Genomic DNA, 17,123 nt, shown 5'->3' with positions numbered 1-17,123 from the left:
TATAACGTTTATTCTTGGGTTTCTGTTAGTACTAAAAGACTTAATAACAACCGTTTTATAAACCGTCTATTTTGGTGACATCGTCAACCATTTCATAACGTTTATCTCTCAACATAGTTTCAACGATTCACAAACGGTTTATCAACGAAATTTTGCTACCTGGGAGGCAGCCATTTTGGGAAAATGTTTTAACCCTGACTCTAACTATTCGCCACCACGGAACCAGAGTCAAATGACGTCATATGGTTACTCTTACTAAACTCCTCCGAAATTCCAGAACAGCGAAAATTTATCACAAAAACGGATAACAATTCGCGACCGAAACGAGTCTAGGTGGCGTAACGGCGTTAGCTTCTCCGAGGTGGCGCCTATGATCTAGCGTCTGCTACAGACCAATTAAAAATCCATAAGACCTTTTTTCTTAAAGGGATAATGAAAAGCCCATATAACCTATATTTTATCCTAAAAGAAGTTCAAAAAAATGATACTCACGTAACGAGATAATTTTAATTCAATTTTTCATTTGGTTAAAAACGGGCTTAGACCATAGCGCGCGCTCTCAACCTGCATTTCTCAAATTCTCCGGCAACGCGAGGACAGCCAATGGGAAGGGATTTTGGCTACTTCCTTCTTTATCTTCGTTTCCGGAAAAGAACTGAGCCATCCTAAAAGCCGCTGCAGCTCGCTAAGCCTAGCTCTTGTGTTTTGATATTTGTGTAGGTTATTTAATTGTACCTTGAGTATTTTCACAGATAAAAACTGCACATATGATACCACCACTCATTTCAGAGTTTAATCTAAAACCAAAGTAGAACTAAACAATCTAAATAATAATCGAAAAAGTTATTCGTTAAATTCACTTACCGTAGAAATCCAAAAAAGTACTAATTTTTATAAATCAATATTGCAATAATGAAATCGTTAAAACGAATATGAAACCAAAACCAAAACGAAACGAACTAGCTACTAATTATAATACATTTCCGAAACTTAGCGGCTGTAAACTGAGAAATTCAAGGTATAATTAAATAATCTACAAAAATATCAAAACACAAGAGCTAGGCTTAGCGAGCTGCAGCGGCTTTTAGGATGGCTCAGTTCATTACGTTTCAACCTTTTCAATAGCGCTTGCAAGAATGATAAGAATTTATTATTTACAGTCTATGAGCAGTCTATTTAAGCAGATAACCTTTAATCCTTGGGTTATAAGAAATTTAAGAAGATAACCTTTAATCCTGGGATTATAAGAATTTAAAGCGGATTTCCTTAACATTGGGTTATATAAAATTTAAAATATAGCGTTTAAGCCTTGGCCTATAAGAAATTTAAACGAACACCCTATAAGCCCCGCGTTGTTATTGAACTACGGCTCGAAAGCTTGCTAAAAATTGTAAATGTAATGGAAAAGTTCTTAATTAAACAATTTTAGTCATGAATTATCCGAGTATCGTGTCTCTTGAATAAGCCTTGGGTTGGAAACAATTTTAGTGGAAATAATAATCAGCTAGGCTAATACCCAAGGCACCACCTGATCGAGGCCTAAGTCATCAAGCGTAACTTATCATTACGTATATATACTAATCTCCACCACTCTCCCCCTATTCGGCTTTCCGTTGCTATGCAACTCGTTTTGAAATTTTTAATATTTAGGCTTAGTTTCTCTATTCGGTGTTATAGTCGCGAGCCAGATTTCCCGCACGGTACTGACGAGTCCCAAATAGGACGAAACCGGTCTACCGTTGGATTTTCTGGCTATTTTATTTTATTTTATTTTATTTTATTTAATTATTCACTCTAAGATCTATTTTGGTCCGAGTTTCGCGTTTTTGTTTGCTCGAAGACCTATCGGTACGAGCTATTAGTAAGTTTTTAAATTTCTTCAAATTTGTTTAGGGTTTAGCTTTATTATCCCTTTTCATTATGGACTTATCTACTTATTCGCCAATTTTATCATCCTTTACAATGCAGTCCATAGGTGGTTCCTTTTAACTTGAAGCCATTAATTCAGATGGCCGGGTTACAATGTGTAGGAGGGTGCGGTGGCCTGGGGTTATAAAAAATTCAACAGATAACCGCCATGTGCACTGACAATTATTATTGTTCTTACACTAAAAATAACGAGCCTTCAAAGCCGATATATGTCTACGTACCTGATGTTTTCGATTTTTAAGTTTTTTTCAGATTAGTTTGTCGAGCCCTGATACGGTTCTCTCAAACGAGTTTTAAAATAACGCAGGCACAAGGCCAAATCACTGACGAAACAGGCTATTAAAAGACGATCTATATATACCATTAAGATTATAATTAGAACTACCATAAGTGTGTCATTACCCTCTCTTCCGCCTGTTACATTTTTTCTGAGAGCCATTTCTAGAATGACCACGCGATTTTTGGTGGAGGCGCTAATTTTTTGGGGTATGACGTAAACTCTAGGTCACTCACCACTCAGCTATCAGTAATTATTTCAACAAACTGACACACTTATGGTCTTAATTATATTTAAATGCTTTGTTGTAATCGTATTGTCTCATTAAAGGCGCTATTAGTAAATATTAGGACTAACTGACACACGTATGGAAATAATTATGGATTTATGTCTGTACTGACTAAATATTACTTTAATTATTATTTTTAAAAACATTTTTGGCAGATAATAAACGACCTCGAAAAGTTCAAGGACTTGAATTAAATTACTAGTTAGTATAATGAGATAACTATATGTTTATATACTTGGGATGGCTAAGGAAGGCTGTAATGGCCTTGATTAACTCAGAGGTGGATTAACTGGATGGACATAAGCCTAGGGGCCCCGGGCGATGCTAAATAATCCGCCACTGCTAGAAGCGGGCTTGCTTGGCAGTGGAGATAAGCTAAGCTAGACTCTGCTCCTAGTCGACATTAAGCCTTGTCTCGGATAGAAGTTCACGCGAATTTAGACAAGTCTGGCAGTTTCCCGAAGAACGTGACGAATTCTCCAAGATCTTCAGAGTGACCACTAATCGGGGTTTCTTGAATCCATTTTTTGTAAGTCTTTTTTCCGAGTGAATGTCGTTCGATTTCTTCCAGCCCGCCGATTAATTTGAAAGGAAAAAAACCGCGTAACGTCTAGCATTTGAGATAGCTTAAGCCCTGCCTGTTTCTCGAGCCCTATTTGTTACACGATGCCATTCCGAGTGCATACAAATATAATTTCCTGGCATAATTTAAAAATATTAATTATATAATAGACGTATCTATATTGCGATATACGGTTTATGTTATTAGCTTGAAATTTAAACCTAAATGATTTCTCTAAAAACAATACGAGAAGAAAAATATTGCGAGGTATTACCAAGGGAACATCCCCACTCACGTCGTCAGTGTAGTTGAAGCGGAGCGAGCTGACGAAAGAGCAGCAATTCGTCACCGGTTCCAGTTTGAAAATCTACAAATATTAGTTGAAAGAGATACGACCGACTTTTACACAATAAAAACTTTAAATGGATTTTTAATTTCAATTTTAGTTTTTTTAAATATTAACCTGTTTGAATTAAATATTCAACATATGAAGAATAGACCAGCAGTAATATGAAACATCAGTCAAAAGTATGCCATAAAACCATTTTCCTTAACGAAACCTTGTTCACGGGATATGACGAAAATTACGTGACTTACAGCTCCATGACGAAAATCGTGTAATCAGTTTTACCATAATTGTATAATATTGTTACGTAAGTTTTACCATAAGCCTATCATAAGGTCCATGTTTACGGCGTTGTCCATGCAAGAAGAAAATTAACGTACGACGATAGGGCAGTAGCGCCATCTTCGTTTTCAAAATTTCTACAACTAAAATATTCTCTTACTTGGTAAAGCAGCCACGCGCGGGTTTATAAATGCCACACAAAACGCGTCTAAATCTCAATTTTGAAAAATAAATACCTTTCTTATAGCCAGCTTTAGTTTCTGATGAATCAGTTTGCAAAGATGAGTGTTAAATTTAAGTTTTAAAGCGATAAAATTATGCATAAGCCTTGGCTACGGTGAAGAGAGATTTCTCCCGCGTGGTTCTAAGTTTAAAAACGTTCGCGCACGGCTTGTGCGCATTCATAATGCATTTCGCGAAATCTATTTCAGAAATGCATATAGTTGAGGACGTAGCCACTAGGAGGTGCAGATTTTGAATACCTACCTCTTAATAACGGGTATGTGATCGTCAAAAATTTGGCCTGGACCTTTGCTTATGGGGACCTTATGATAGACTTTTGGTTTTTCTGAGAGCTATTCACTGTATTTCGGGCTTCGTCACGGGTTTGCGTCCGCTGGCTCCCGCGTCACACGTAGCCTTTGACAGCGCCTCGCTAGGGGGGATTTTCTTCTTGTGATGACGTCACTCCGTTACTAGCTCTCAGGAAAATATTCCCCAAAGTGACGAACTTGTGGAACAATATCAGAGACAAGCGGATTTTGAAAACGAGCAGAATTCCTCGCACGTTTCTAACTCTAACAATCTGTATTTTAGCTCGTGCCAAACGATTACGTGATTTCGTTTCCATGGCGACTTGTTAAATAGCGCAAGGATTATAAGAATTTTTGCATTTTTGGGCATTACCGGCGAAAAAACGCGCAACTGTGACTGCGTTCAGTAACGCTCAGCGAAACGTGGAGTACGGTTTTTCGGGTTTCCGATTTCACGTCACGCTGGTCAACCGTTTCTCAAAGAATTCATTGGCTGAAAGTGCAGGTTTTTCGTGGCTCAATTGTCTGGGCTTCGTGCTTAGTTTATCGTTCTGTTGGTCAGATGTATCGACCGAGTTTTCAATCAAATGTATGAAAGCTTTTAAACTTATTTATGATTTTATGGTTTGATATATAAAATGCAAAGAATTAAGTAATAAAATAATAAAATTATTCATTTAAATAATTTTATTTAAGTTATTTGTATACGTGGAAAGTTTTTTTAAACCTTTTGCTCATTTTTAATTAAGCTTTTGAACATTTTAGTTAATCCTTCACCATTTCACAAAAAGTCAACTAATAATATATTTAAGTTTTTTACATCTCTCTAATCCAGGTTTGCGAGAGTCAAAGTAAATTATAAACAGGGTCTTTTAATTTGATCGATCCAAGCGTTTTTCTCAAAAATGACGTGACGGCAAATTGCGAAATATTCAGGGTATATACAACGTGCAATTGTGCCTTTTAGAAAATTTATTTTTTACCGGTAGGTCGGAGACAAAAAGTGTCAATGAGAAAGTTGAAGAGCATATTGAAAAAAGTAAGAATACAAATGGTTCGGTAAAAATACGTTTATTTTCCCCCGAGTTTTGAGGGCTTGGAAGAAGACAAGCTGACCGTAGGAGGCAATAGCTTCTTTTGAAACCAAAACAAGCAAATAACAAAAATGTCCGTTTGTTGGAATTAAAGCTTCGGATTTTCGATTAAAAAAATTCGTTTTAAGTTTATTGTTTAAATTTTAAAAAATGGTTCAAAGATATTGCCGTCCGCGGCGATACAGATTTGGGTTCGGTGAAGCATATTTCGAAACGAGCTTCGTATCATTTCGGGCGTTATAAGACGAAATGCTTCGAGGATTTTCTGCCGTATATGTTCGATGGTCGAAACGGGTGTATCGATTTTTCTGAAATTTACAAATTCCATTGATAACTATGCGTTGTATATACCTTGAAAATTTCATAATTAGCCGTCACGTCGTTTTTGAGAAACACGCTTGGATCGATCAATATGAAAGACCCCGTATTTATCTAGCCAGGCGTAAAATCTTTCCCAGTCATGAGCACGCAAGAGAAGATACTTCGTTTTCGCAAAGTTCGTCGACTAATAAATTCCCTGACTGGTCCCTGACTTGTTTTCTGCCATTTTGAAATCCCTGACTTATGCAGGTTATCCGGGTTCCGTTCGAACCCTGTTAAATTGCTACATTTGGTGGCCTACAATTTTGGGGCCGAATATTACCAAGATAAGGTACTCCAAGGGGCGAACAATGTAGGTGCCCTCGAGCCGGAGTAGCCTACCAACTCTCACTGTTTCTCTGCTGCTTAGCAGCTTAGGCTTAGGAAAAGTCACAAAGTCTACAGCATGCGTACGCGTTTTGTGTAGATAGCGACTATCACTATTTCCATATGTAACATAATTACTCATAAGTGTGCCATAAAAGCATTTCCTTTAATGAAACAGTGTTCGTGGGATATGCCGTATATTACGTCATTTCTTAGTTCCAACTGAAGAAGGTGAAGCAGATTTGGAAAACACGCGGAATTCCTGGCTTGAGTCTGGAATTGTCAATCTATTGTAGTTCAAGCTCGCGTTCGCTGGGATTTTGTTTCCATGGTAACCTTTTCAATTGCGCCAGGAAAATAAGAGTTGTTCACTATTGAAATTTTTTCTACGAAAATGTTATACAGTTACGTACTTATTAGTTATTATGTAACATATGCTATTACATTTAGGAAAAATTCACTGTTTAATTTTACCCTTCTAAATACTTCGAATTCAAATAATCTAAATATTTGATTATTTCCAATTGAAACCGTCGTGCTAAAAGTATCCGCCATTCCCTTACAGATATTACGAGAAGGATTTTCACCGCTAGATGTGGCACCAAAAATACCGGAAATTTCTGCTAGAATTGGTCCCTAGCCTTCCTATAATAGCGCCGGCCGGTACTTCTGACGGCCGTCTGATTTAGCAGGCGCGAGGGTGCACGAGTCGTGTCCCGGATTTATCAATTCCTAGTCCACGGTGTATCTCGATTTCGATCGAAGGGGGGTTGCTCTCTCAGACTTCGTATCCGCTTCGATTGGCCCATTAGGTTATTAACGCCAATTTAGTCGCATCTGAATTTGGGGGAATAACGAAAGAAGGGCGGGAAAAACGCCTGCGAGCATCGCGGAATGGAAAGAGGTTAGGCCTTGGCGCGGCGGTCGGGACTCGGTGGTCGGCCGGATCATCCGAGCACGAGGTCCTTCGTAATGAAGCGATAATTGAAATCATGCCTCGTCGCTCGAGAGGAGCGGGGAGCACGGACGGGGAATACCAAATATCGAGGATCGATCGAACGCGCTGGGAAAAGAACCAACGAGATATTTTGCGTCCACAAAAAACTAGTACTTGTTGTGTGTTCGCTATTTTCACACGCCTGAGGATATTCGATTGACGTTATTTGGACAGACAGCTATGACCCTGAAGGAGACTTCCACGGCGTTTTTTTCCGGTCTCAGAGTTTACTCGGTTTAATAACAAGCGGGCCATTTTGACTGTTTTTATGAACAGTAACGTAATTTACATTCAGCTTGACGGCTTTGTCAATACACTTTTTATTAGTACAATCAGAAGTTTATTGATCCATCTCTCCCATAAATCTTCCCGAAATCATTGAAATAAACTAATTTTCATTGGAAGGAATTAAGATTTTAGTCATTTCGAAAAGAAGTCATGGTTTCTTAAATTGGGTTATAAAATTTTAATTTTCTAACTGTATCTCATTTTTTGAGATTTCACCTATAGAGGACGCTCTTGTTTTAGCCTTTTCACGTTGCGACGGGATTTTCGTCTAGAGTTCGGGGTTTAGAGAAGAAATTTCCCTTTCATTTGTGCTATATCCGAATAAACACTTTTTTTGCATATTAAATCAATTTAAAGCCGCGAATAATATCCGTAAATAAACAGCTAAACCGAATTTTTTTATGAATAATCGAAATTTGGGTGGTTAATTTATCTGTTCCACCGAGCGCTATTTTCGTCCACTAGGTTTTGTATTTTTATAATGGCCAATCGACTGATAAGCGAAAATTCCACAATTTACGAACTGAGAAGACTATTTGTGGGTAGTATTTTAATTTCAAATCCCCAGTTCAAACCCAACAAAAAGGATCTACCAGGGTTATTTAACTTTAGGAGATTGTATTTCGGAAGCTTTTGGGTGGCATCCATAAGTTAGGCTTGCTTTCCCTAGATATCACCATTTTTTACATTATTTCACTGGCGCTCCATCTAGGTTAATTATATATAGTTAAGATATCCACAGTTTTAATTATCTACTTACTGAAAATATTTATTTTCAAAGTTATGAATGTAAATAAATTTGATTAAATAATTTTAATAATTACTTGACCTTGCCTTATCTTTAGTTAGTTGCTATAGTAACGATGGAGGTAATGGTTTCTGAGTTCCAGCAGGAAGTGAGTAAACGCTATTGACTACGAGCAAGGCAGTGATTTCGAATGTATGGTAGGAGGTCTATCTTATCTGCGGTAAGGGTAGGACGTATTTAGAAAATAACAACGTGATTGGTTTCCCGTAACAATTTGTTCATCCAAAACGTATCCAAATCTCATGCCAGGGGGAAATATGACCATTCTGCCCGCCGATATTGTTAACCTTGCCATCCACCCTAAATATAAATTAATACGTGCTTGGTAGTATATAATCGTGCTTGGTAGTTTATAATCGTGCTTGGTAGTTTATGATCGTGCTTGGTAGTTTATAATCGTGCTTGGTAGTATATAATCGTGCTTGGTAGTATAAAATCGTGCATGGTAGTATATAATCGTGCGTGGTAGTATATAATAGTGCTTGGTAGTATATAATCGCGCTTTGTAGTTTATAATCGTGCTTGGCAGTATGTAATCGTGCTTGGTAGTTTATAATCGTGCTTGGTAGTATATAATCGTGCTTGGTAGTTTATAATCGTGCTTGGTAGTTCATAATGCTGCTTGGTAGTTTATGATCGTGCTTGGTAGTTTATAATCGTGCTTGGTAGTTTATAATCCTGCTTGGTAGTATAAAATCGTGCTTGGTAGTATAATCGTGCTTGATAGTATATAATCGTATAATTGTTGTTGAACCTAAGATATGAAAAGGCAGATATACTAAGCTTTTTTACGCGTACTTTTTTAGCGAAAAGGCCATTTAGTTTAAGGTTTTGTGATTTGAAAAAGCAAAATTGCTTACGCTACAAAGTTTGCGATGGTGGAACCAGTGATATTATTAATCCGAATGCGTTCTTAGTAATACTCGGAAAACCAAGTGCATACTCATCAACGATCAATAAACCGATCCGCTCCTGTCAAGCCACATAGGGCTCAAAAGTGGTGCCATCCCAAGATTAATTCCTGTACTTATAAAGAGTCACACAGGCGTAACGAACATCTGGCTGAAATTAAGTGGCACCTCGTCTTCCTTGACTCGGGGTAGACAGGCACATTTTGGACTAAGAGGGGTACAAATTAAATATAAAATTGGGCATCCCCTTAAATGTAATAAAAAAAAGGTTTTGGGGCAACTTTCCAAATTGAAGAAAGGTACATTGTACACGGGTGATAACAAATCTAAGAAATATCTTTTGGAATAATTTGCTCTTCCACGGAAAAGTTCTTTCATAACCAAAACATCCTAGATGGCGCTAGTATTAATGCAATATTTCCTTTGCTACGAATGGAATTTACAACAAAGATACACGTTTTTCGCGACATATCGAAGGATAACTAGCGAAAAGGCTCCAAAATGTTAAACATAAGAATAAAGAATAAAAACAAGTTGGCAAGCCAAAATATACCTCTCCTCGGAAGAATTGTCCCTAGTGGTATTAATTTCTCGAGATAACCCTTAAAGATATATCTCCGCAATTTAGAGTTATTTGTTAAAAATGTTATCCCAGTTCTATCCCGCCCGGTATAAAATTGAATTATAATTAAAATAATTGAGACGAAACAACCAATTTTAATTTATTCAGAATATCATAAGTTAAGTAGTTACAACAGTGAGTTAGACGTACTATAACAATGCACAATTGAATTAAACCCTTTTTACAGTACAAGTTTGTCAGTTGAATATAATACAAAGCAAATTTTAATGAAAGAAACATCTTCAGAGGGTATTATAACGACCGTTCGCTTTTTGGTTTATAATTTTAACGGAATCGGACCGATTTTAATTAAACAATAGTTTATCGAAATTTTGTTAAAAGAATATTCCCTAAGGCCGCGCGATAAATTAACGAGAATAATTTCCCGTCTCCGTTATATCGAAAATTTATTTGATTCGGGATTGCCAGAACTGTAATGTTGTGGGCGAGTGATTAGAAAATAAAATGGCAACCAGAATTATGCAAAATTATAAATGTTTATTTTTATTCAGAACAGTCTATGGAACGTTCTAGATTTAACTTTCATCAATAACCCAACAATATATATCCCTCCTACGTAATTGTACAGAACTGGTACTCAAGTGTCTAAGACTAGATTTGTCTTAGTTCATCGTGATTGAAAAATAAACCAAAACACACTTACACTTAAGTAAATATCATAAATTATACTGAGTAATTTTAACTAAATTCAAACTACCTAACTATAAACTGTCTTAATTAACAGCTGAGAGCTGTTCGCTACTAATTACTTCCAATCTACTTAATTAGCCTCACAGGTTGAGTTGATAATTTCAAGGGTATAATTAGGTTATTCCAATTCAAAAAATAATAACAATCAATTTTATCTTACAGCTGACTTGAGTTAGTTCACAATTACTTTAACACTTTCAGTCTTAAACACGCACTGTTCATACACTTAAGTCCATTCACTCACGTTCCAAACACGAAACACAATTTAACTCTTTTCTTGACCGAAGACCGAACATACTTATTAAAACCGCAAAGTTACCTCATAACTTTTGACCTACACCAGGGCCCCGTCCTGTAGTAGTTCGTCAAGAACTAAGAAAGACTATATCTTCTATATTGAACGGCCTTATATACTTTTATTTTTTGTTTTTGTTTGACCCGTCGAGATTTGACTAAAGTTCGAAAAATTGAAGATATTATATTTTTTACCCGGTTTGATTGATAGTTCTCCACACGGTAGCGCTATATAATTACTTTGATATAGTTTCCGCGGGAGTTTTGAATAATTATCGTTTTTCTAAGCGTTATTAAAAGGTAACAATGAATTTGGAAAAATTTAAAACAAAACAAAAAACCGTACCAAAGAATAAACAAACAAAGTTCAATAAACAATATGTGTATACAGATATTGTATTAATCCGTTTAGTAAAAACACCCGCCTTATCACAATGGTTCCTTTACTTTAATATTTTCCCTAAGGAAGTCAATGGGTCGGCGGTGAACTATCCGCATTGTTAAAATGCGACCCGAGTTCAATTCCTGATCACGATCAAATTTTACATTAAAATACTAAAATATTTAATTAAATATAAGATTAATATAATCTATAAATATTTAATTAAATATAAGATTAATATATTTTATAAATATTTAATTAAATATAAGATTAATATAATTTACAAATATTTAATTAAATATAAGATTAATATAATTTACAAATATTTAATTAAATATAAGATTAATATAATTTACAAATATTTAATTAAATATAAGATTAATATAATTTACAAATATTTAATTAAATATAAGATTAATATAATTTACAAATATTTAATTAAATATAAGATTAATATAATTTACAAATATTTAAAATGATGTAGAATAAATTATAGTACATAACGTTATAACTTTGTAAAGGACATTCGCCAAAGCTGTTTTTTAGAAAAACACTGTAACTTAACAAGCGTTGGTGGCTGAGTGGTTAGAGTAAATCTCTTTCACGAAGCAGACCCGGGTTCGATTCCCGGCCGGCGCCAATAAATCGAAAATTGATACCGTGTACAATTGGTGGAAACCCTGCCATTGGACGTTGAGAGGTTGCATAACACTCAGCACTCGGTCCGTCCCAAAGTCATTAAGAAAAACTTGGAGAGAAAACGCCCGTACAAACACAACAGACTCAACATCCACAACCATCATAACATAAACTCAACACCCACAACCGTCATAACACGAACCCGACATCCACAACCATCGTAACACTAGCACAACAAACTCAACACCCACAACCGTCATAAAACGAACTCCACATTCACAACCTACACACAAACATTACAATAACGAAATATCCTATTAAACTGAAATAAAACTGCCGCGCCGGTGAGCGTTGACAAACAAAAGACCAACCAAACCAAACCCAATCGCAAATCACTCCGTTAACGCTCACCGTCAAACGATGCTTTTGCCAACCCTTCGAGAAACTGCGAACACAGAAATTTCAAGAAACTGACAGACAGACCCACGGTGGTTGTATAACCCCTCCTAGAGTACAAAGTCCCCTCGGAGAGGTAAAAATGTCCATAAAATAAACTTAAATTTTGTAACTGTAATTCGAGGGTCCCCCGAGATTTCAAATCGGTTCGCTGGATTCAAAGTTCACAGAACTATCAATTACACCATGGAAACCCCAAAGTTGATATAATAAGCAAAACGGAGTATAAGAAAAAGAAATAAAAATAAATGTTTTACTAAGCTAAACGTATTATACCAAAAATAAATTAAATTTTTCATTTAAACCGGAAAGACATCAGCATCTTTGCGCTATTGCATACATTGATTAAAGCTTAAATTTGAAATCGGATCGCTGGATTCAGAGTCCAGAGTGCTAACCATTACACCATGGAACCCACGAATTGTTAGTTCTAGGCTAAACGTACTGTAGGAAAAATCAATAATTTTTTTAATTTAAAACCACGTAAACCGAAGAGAAATAAGGATCATTGCGCTATTGCATATAATGATCCAAGGTTCCACCGAGATATGGACTCGGATCGTTGGATTCAAAGTCCAGAGTGCTAATCATTACACCATGGAACACACGAAACGCTGATTCTAAGCTAAAGGAACTATAGGAAAAATGAATATTTTTTTAATTAAAAACCACTTAAACCGAAGATAAATACGCAACATTGAGCTATTGCATATAATGATCCAGGTTCCACCGAGATTTTAACTTGAAACGCTGGATTCAAAGTCTAGATTGCTAACCATTTCACCATGGAACCTACAAAATCTTAATTTTAAGCTAAAGATACTATAGGATAATTTAAAACCACGTAAACCGAAGAGAAATAAGCATCATTGCACTATGGCATATAATGATCCGAGATTCCACCATGATTTGATCTTGGATTGCTCGATTCAAAGTCCAGACTGCTAACCATTTCACAATGGAACCTATGAAACGTTGGTTCTAAGGTAAACGTACTATAGGCAAAATGAATATTTTTTTAATTTAAAACCACGTAAGCCGAAGAGAAATAAACTTCATTGCGCTATTGCATATAATGATCCGAGTCTCAACCGAGATTCGTACTCGGATCGCTGGATTCAGTGTCCAGAGTGCTAACGATTTCACCATGTAACCCACGAAACGTTAGTTTTAAGCTAAACGTACTATAATAAAAATTTAATTTTTTTTAAATTAAAAACCACGTAAGCCGAAGAGAAACCAGCAACGTTGCGCTGTTGCATATAATGATCCAAAGTTCCACCATCTTTTGAACTCGGATTTCTGGATTCAGAATCCAGATTGCTAATCATTACACCATGGAACCCATGAAACTATGGTTCTAACATAGAGGGTAGAAGGGGAGGAGTAGAAGGCTCTCCCGAAGAGTTCTCGCTTTAAAATTTCCCCCGGAACTTCTGGAATATGGCCGTGGCTTTTTGCCTTATAGAATAGGACAATAGTAGGAAACCGGATGTTAAGAGGAAAAAATTTCGAGTCAAAATCCGAGAATTCCAAAAATGCCTAGCTAAAGGTATAAGATTCTAATCCACCCCTTCTACCCTCTATGGTTCTAAGCTAAACGTACAATAGGCAAAATGAATTTTTTTTAATTTAAAACCACGTAAGCTGAAGAGAAATAAGCTTCATTGTTCTATTGCATATTATGATTCGAGTTCCACTGATATTTTAACTCCGATCGCTGGATTCAAAGTCCAGAAAGCTAACCATTACACCATGGAACCCACGAAACGATGGTTCTAACCTAAACGTACTATAGGAATAATGAATAATTTTTTAACTTAAAACCACATAAGCCGAAGAGAAATACGCAACATTGCGCTATTGTATAAAATGATCCACGTTCCACCGAGATTTTAATTCGGATCGCTGGATTCAAAGTCCAGAGTGCTAACCATTACACCATAGAGCCCACGAAACGTTGGTTCTAAGCTAAACGTACTAAACTAAAAATTGATAATTTTTTAAATTAAAACCACGTAAAACGAAGAGAAACAAGCACCATTGCGCGCTTGCAAATAATGATCCGAGGCTCCACCGAGATTTGAACTCGGATCGCGGGATTCGAAGTCCAGAGTGCTAACCATTACACCATGGAACCCACGAAACGTTGGTTCTAAGCTAAACGTACTATAGGAAAAATTCTTTATTTTTTAACTTAAAACCACGTAAACCGAAGAGAAACCTGCATTATTGCCCGCTTGCATATAATGATCCAAATTTCCACCGAGATTTGAACCTCGGATCGCGGGATTCAAAGTCCAGTGTGCTAACCATTATACCATGGAACCCACGAAACATTGGTTCTAAGCTAAACGTACCATAAGAAAAAATATTTTTTAATTAAAATCCATTTAAGCCGAAGAGAAATATGCAACATTGCGCTATTGCATATAATGAATCGAAGCTCCACCGAGATTTGAACTCGGATCGCTGGATTCGAAGTCCAGAGTGCTAACCATTACACCATGGAACCCACGAAACGTTGGTTCTAAGCTAAACGTACTATAGGAAAAATTATTTATTTTTGAACTTAAAACCACGTAAACCGATGATAAAGCTGCATCATTGCCCGCTTGCATATAATGATCCGAATTTCCACCGAGATTTGAACTCGGATCGCGGGATTTAAAGTCCAGTGTGCTAACCATTACACCATGGAACCCACGAAACGTTGGTTCTCAGCTAAACGTACCATAAGAAAAAAAATATTTTTTTAATTAAAATCCATTTAAGCCGAAGAGAAATACGCAACATTACGCTATTGCGTATAGTGATGTAGGTTCAACCGAGATTTGAACTCGGATCGCTGGATTCAAAGTCCAGTGTGCTAACCTTTACACCATGAAACCCACGAAACGCTGGTTCTCACCTAAACGTACCATAAGAAAAAAAATATTTTTTTAATTAAAATCCATCTAAACCGAAGAGAAATACGCAACATTGCGCTATTGCGTATAATGATGTAGGTTCCACCGAGATTTGAACTCGGATCGCTGGATTCAAAGTCCAGCGTGCTAACCATTACACCATGGAACCCATGAAACGTTGGTTCTCAGCTAAACGTACCATAAGAAAAAAATATTTCTTTAAATTTAAAACCACATAAGCCTAAGAGAAATACGCAATATTGCGCTATTGCGTATAATGATCCAGGTTCCACCGAGATTTGAACTCGGATCGCTGGATTCAAAGTCCAGTGTGCTAACCATTACACCATGGAACCCACGAAACGCTGGTTCTCAGCTAAACGTAACATAAGAAAAAAAATATTTCTTTAAATTTAAAACCACATAAGCCTAAGAGAAATACGCAATATTGCGCTATTGCGTTTAATGATCCAGGTTCCACCGAGATTTGAACTCGGATCGCTGGATTCAAAGTCCAGTGTGCTAACCATTACACCATGGAACCCACGAAACGTTGGTTCTAAGCTAAACGTACTAAACTAAAAATGGATAATTTTTTAAATTAAAACCACGTAAAACGAAGAGAAACAAGCACCATGGCGCGCTTGCAAATAATGATCCTAGGCTCCACCGAGATTTGAACTCGGATCGCTGGATTCGAAGTCCAGAGTGCTAACCGTTACACCATGGAACCCACGAAACGTTGGTTCTAAGCTAAACGTACTATAGGAAAAATTCTTTATTTTTTAACTTAAAACCACGTACACCGAAGAGAAACCTGCATTATTGCCCGCTTGCATATAATGATCCAAATTTCCACCGAGATTTGAACCTCGGATCGCGGGATTTAATGTCCAGTGTGCTAACCATTACACCATGGAACCCACGAAACATTGGTTCTAAGCTAAACGTACCATAAGAAAAAATATTTTTTTAATTAAAATCCATTTAAGCCGAAGAGAAATATCCAACATTGCGCTATTGCATATAATGAATCGAAGTTCCACCGAGATTTGAACTCGGATCGCTGGATTCAAAGTCCAGAAAGCTAACCATTACACCATGGACCCCACGAAACGTTGTTCTAAGCTAAACGTGCTAAAGGAAAAAAAAACTATATTTTTTTAATTAAAAACCACGTAAACCGAAGAGAAACCAGAAACATTGCGCGCTGGCATGTAATGATCCGAGGTTCAACCGAGATTTGAACTCGAATCGCTGGATTCAGAGTCCAGAGCACTAACCATTACACAATGGAACGCACGAAACGTTGGTTCTAAGCTAAACGTACTATAGGAAAAATTATTTATTTTTGAACTTAAAACCACGTAAACCGAAGAGAAACCTGCATCATTGCCCGCTTGCATAAAATGATCCGAACTTCCACCGAGATTTTAACTCGGATCGCGGGATTTAAAGTCCAGTGTGCTAACCATTACACCATGGAACCCACGAAACGCTCGTTCTCAGCTAAACGTACCATAAGAAAAAAAATATTTTTTTAAATTTAAAACCACATAAGCCTAAGAAAAATATGCAACATTGCGCTATTGCGTATAATGATCCAGGTTCCACCGAGATTTGAACTCGGATCGCTGGATTCAAAGTCCAGTGTGCTAACCATTACACCATGGAACCCACGAAACGCTGGTTCTCAGCTAAACGTACCATAAGAAAAAAAAATATTTTTTTAAATTTAAAACCACATAAGCCTAAGAGAAATACGCAACATTGCGCTATTGCGTATAATGATCCAGGTTCCACCGAGATTTGAACTCGGATCGCTGGATTCAAAGTCCAGTGTGCTAACCATTACACCATGGAACCCACGAAACGCTGGTTCTCAGCTAAACGTACCATCAGAAAAAAAATCTTTTTTTTTAAATTTAAAACCACATAAGCCTAAGAGAAATACGCAACATTGCGCTATTGCGTATAATGATCCAGGTTCCTCCGAGATTTGAACTCGGATCGCTGGATTCAAAGTCCAGTGTGCTAACCATTACACCATGGAACCCACGAAACGCTCGTTCTCAGCTAAACGTACCATAAGAAAAAAAATATTTTT

General features: G+C 36.8%; 9 non-coding genes across 9 annotated transcripts; all 9 read right to left on the bottom strand.

Annotated features, from left to right (window-relative positions):
- Positions 1-14,550: 14,550 nt before the first annotated feature.
- TRNAR-UCG (transfer RNA arginine (anticodon UCG)) lies at positions 14,551-14,622 on the bottom strand. Its single transcript has one exon. It is a non-coding gene; the product is annotated as a tRNA-Arg (tRNA).
- Positions 14,623-14,926: 304 nt separating this feature from the next.
- On the bottom strand, positions 14,927-14,998 carry TRNAQ-UUG (transfer RNA glutamine (anticodon UUG)). The gene has a single exon. It is a non-coding gene; the product is annotated as a tRNA-Gln (tRNA).
- Positions 14,999-15,113: 115 nt separating this feature from the next.
- TRNAQ-UUG (transfer RNA glutamine (anticodon UUG)) lies at positions 15,114-15,185 on the bottom strand. The gene has a single exon. It is a non-coding gene; the product is annotated as a tRNA-Gln (tRNA).
- A 115-nt stretch (positions 15,186-15,300) lies between these two features.
- On the bottom strand, positions 15,301-15,372 carry TRNAQ-UUG (transfer RNA glutamine (anticodon UUG)). Its single transcript has one exon. It is a non-coding gene; the product is annotated as a tRNA-Gln (tRNA).
- Positions 15,373-15,488: 116 nt separating this feature from the next.
- On the bottom strand, positions 15,489-15,560 carry TRNAQ-UUG (transfer RNA glutamine (anticodon UUG)). The gene has a single exon. It is a non-coding gene; the product is annotated as a tRNA-Gln (tRNA).
- A 117-nt stretch (positions 15,561-15,677) lies between these two features.
- Positions 15,678-15,749, bottom strand: TRNAR-UCG (transfer RNA arginine (anticodon UCG)). Its single transcript has one exon. It is a non-coding gene; the product is annotated as a tRNA-Arg (tRNA).
- An 872-nt stretch (positions 15,750-16,621) lies between these two features.
- Positions 16,622-16,693, bottom strand: TRNAQ-UUG (transfer RNA glutamine (anticodon UUG)). Its single transcript has one exon. It is a non-coding gene; the product is annotated as a tRNA-Gln (tRNA).
- A 117-nt stretch (positions 16,694-16,810) lies between these two features.
- Positions 16,811-16,882, bottom strand: TRNAQ-UUG (transfer RNA glutamine (anticodon UUG)). The gene has a single exon. It is a non-coding gene; the product is annotated as a tRNA-Gln (tRNA).
- A 118-nt stretch (positions 16,883-17,000) lies between these two features.
- TRNAQ-UUG (transfer RNA glutamine (anticodon UUG)) lies at positions 17,001-17,072 on the bottom strand. The gene has a single exon. It is a non-coding gene; the product is annotated as a tRNA-Gln (tRNA).
- Between the last annotated feature and the right edge of the window lie 51 nt (positions 17,073-17,123).

This window comes from Leiobunum rupestre, chromosome 6 (assembly GCF_980474605.1).
Source record: "Leiobunum rupestre chromosome 6, qqLeiRupe1.1.hap1, whole genome shotgun sequence".
NCBI lineage: Eukaryota > Metazoa > Arthropoda > Arachnida > Opiliones > Sclerosomatidae > Leiobunum > Leiobunum rupestre.
The sequence above is the reverse complement of the archived record's forward strand: the minus strand, read 5'-3'. Positions and strand labels throughout refer to the sequence as shown.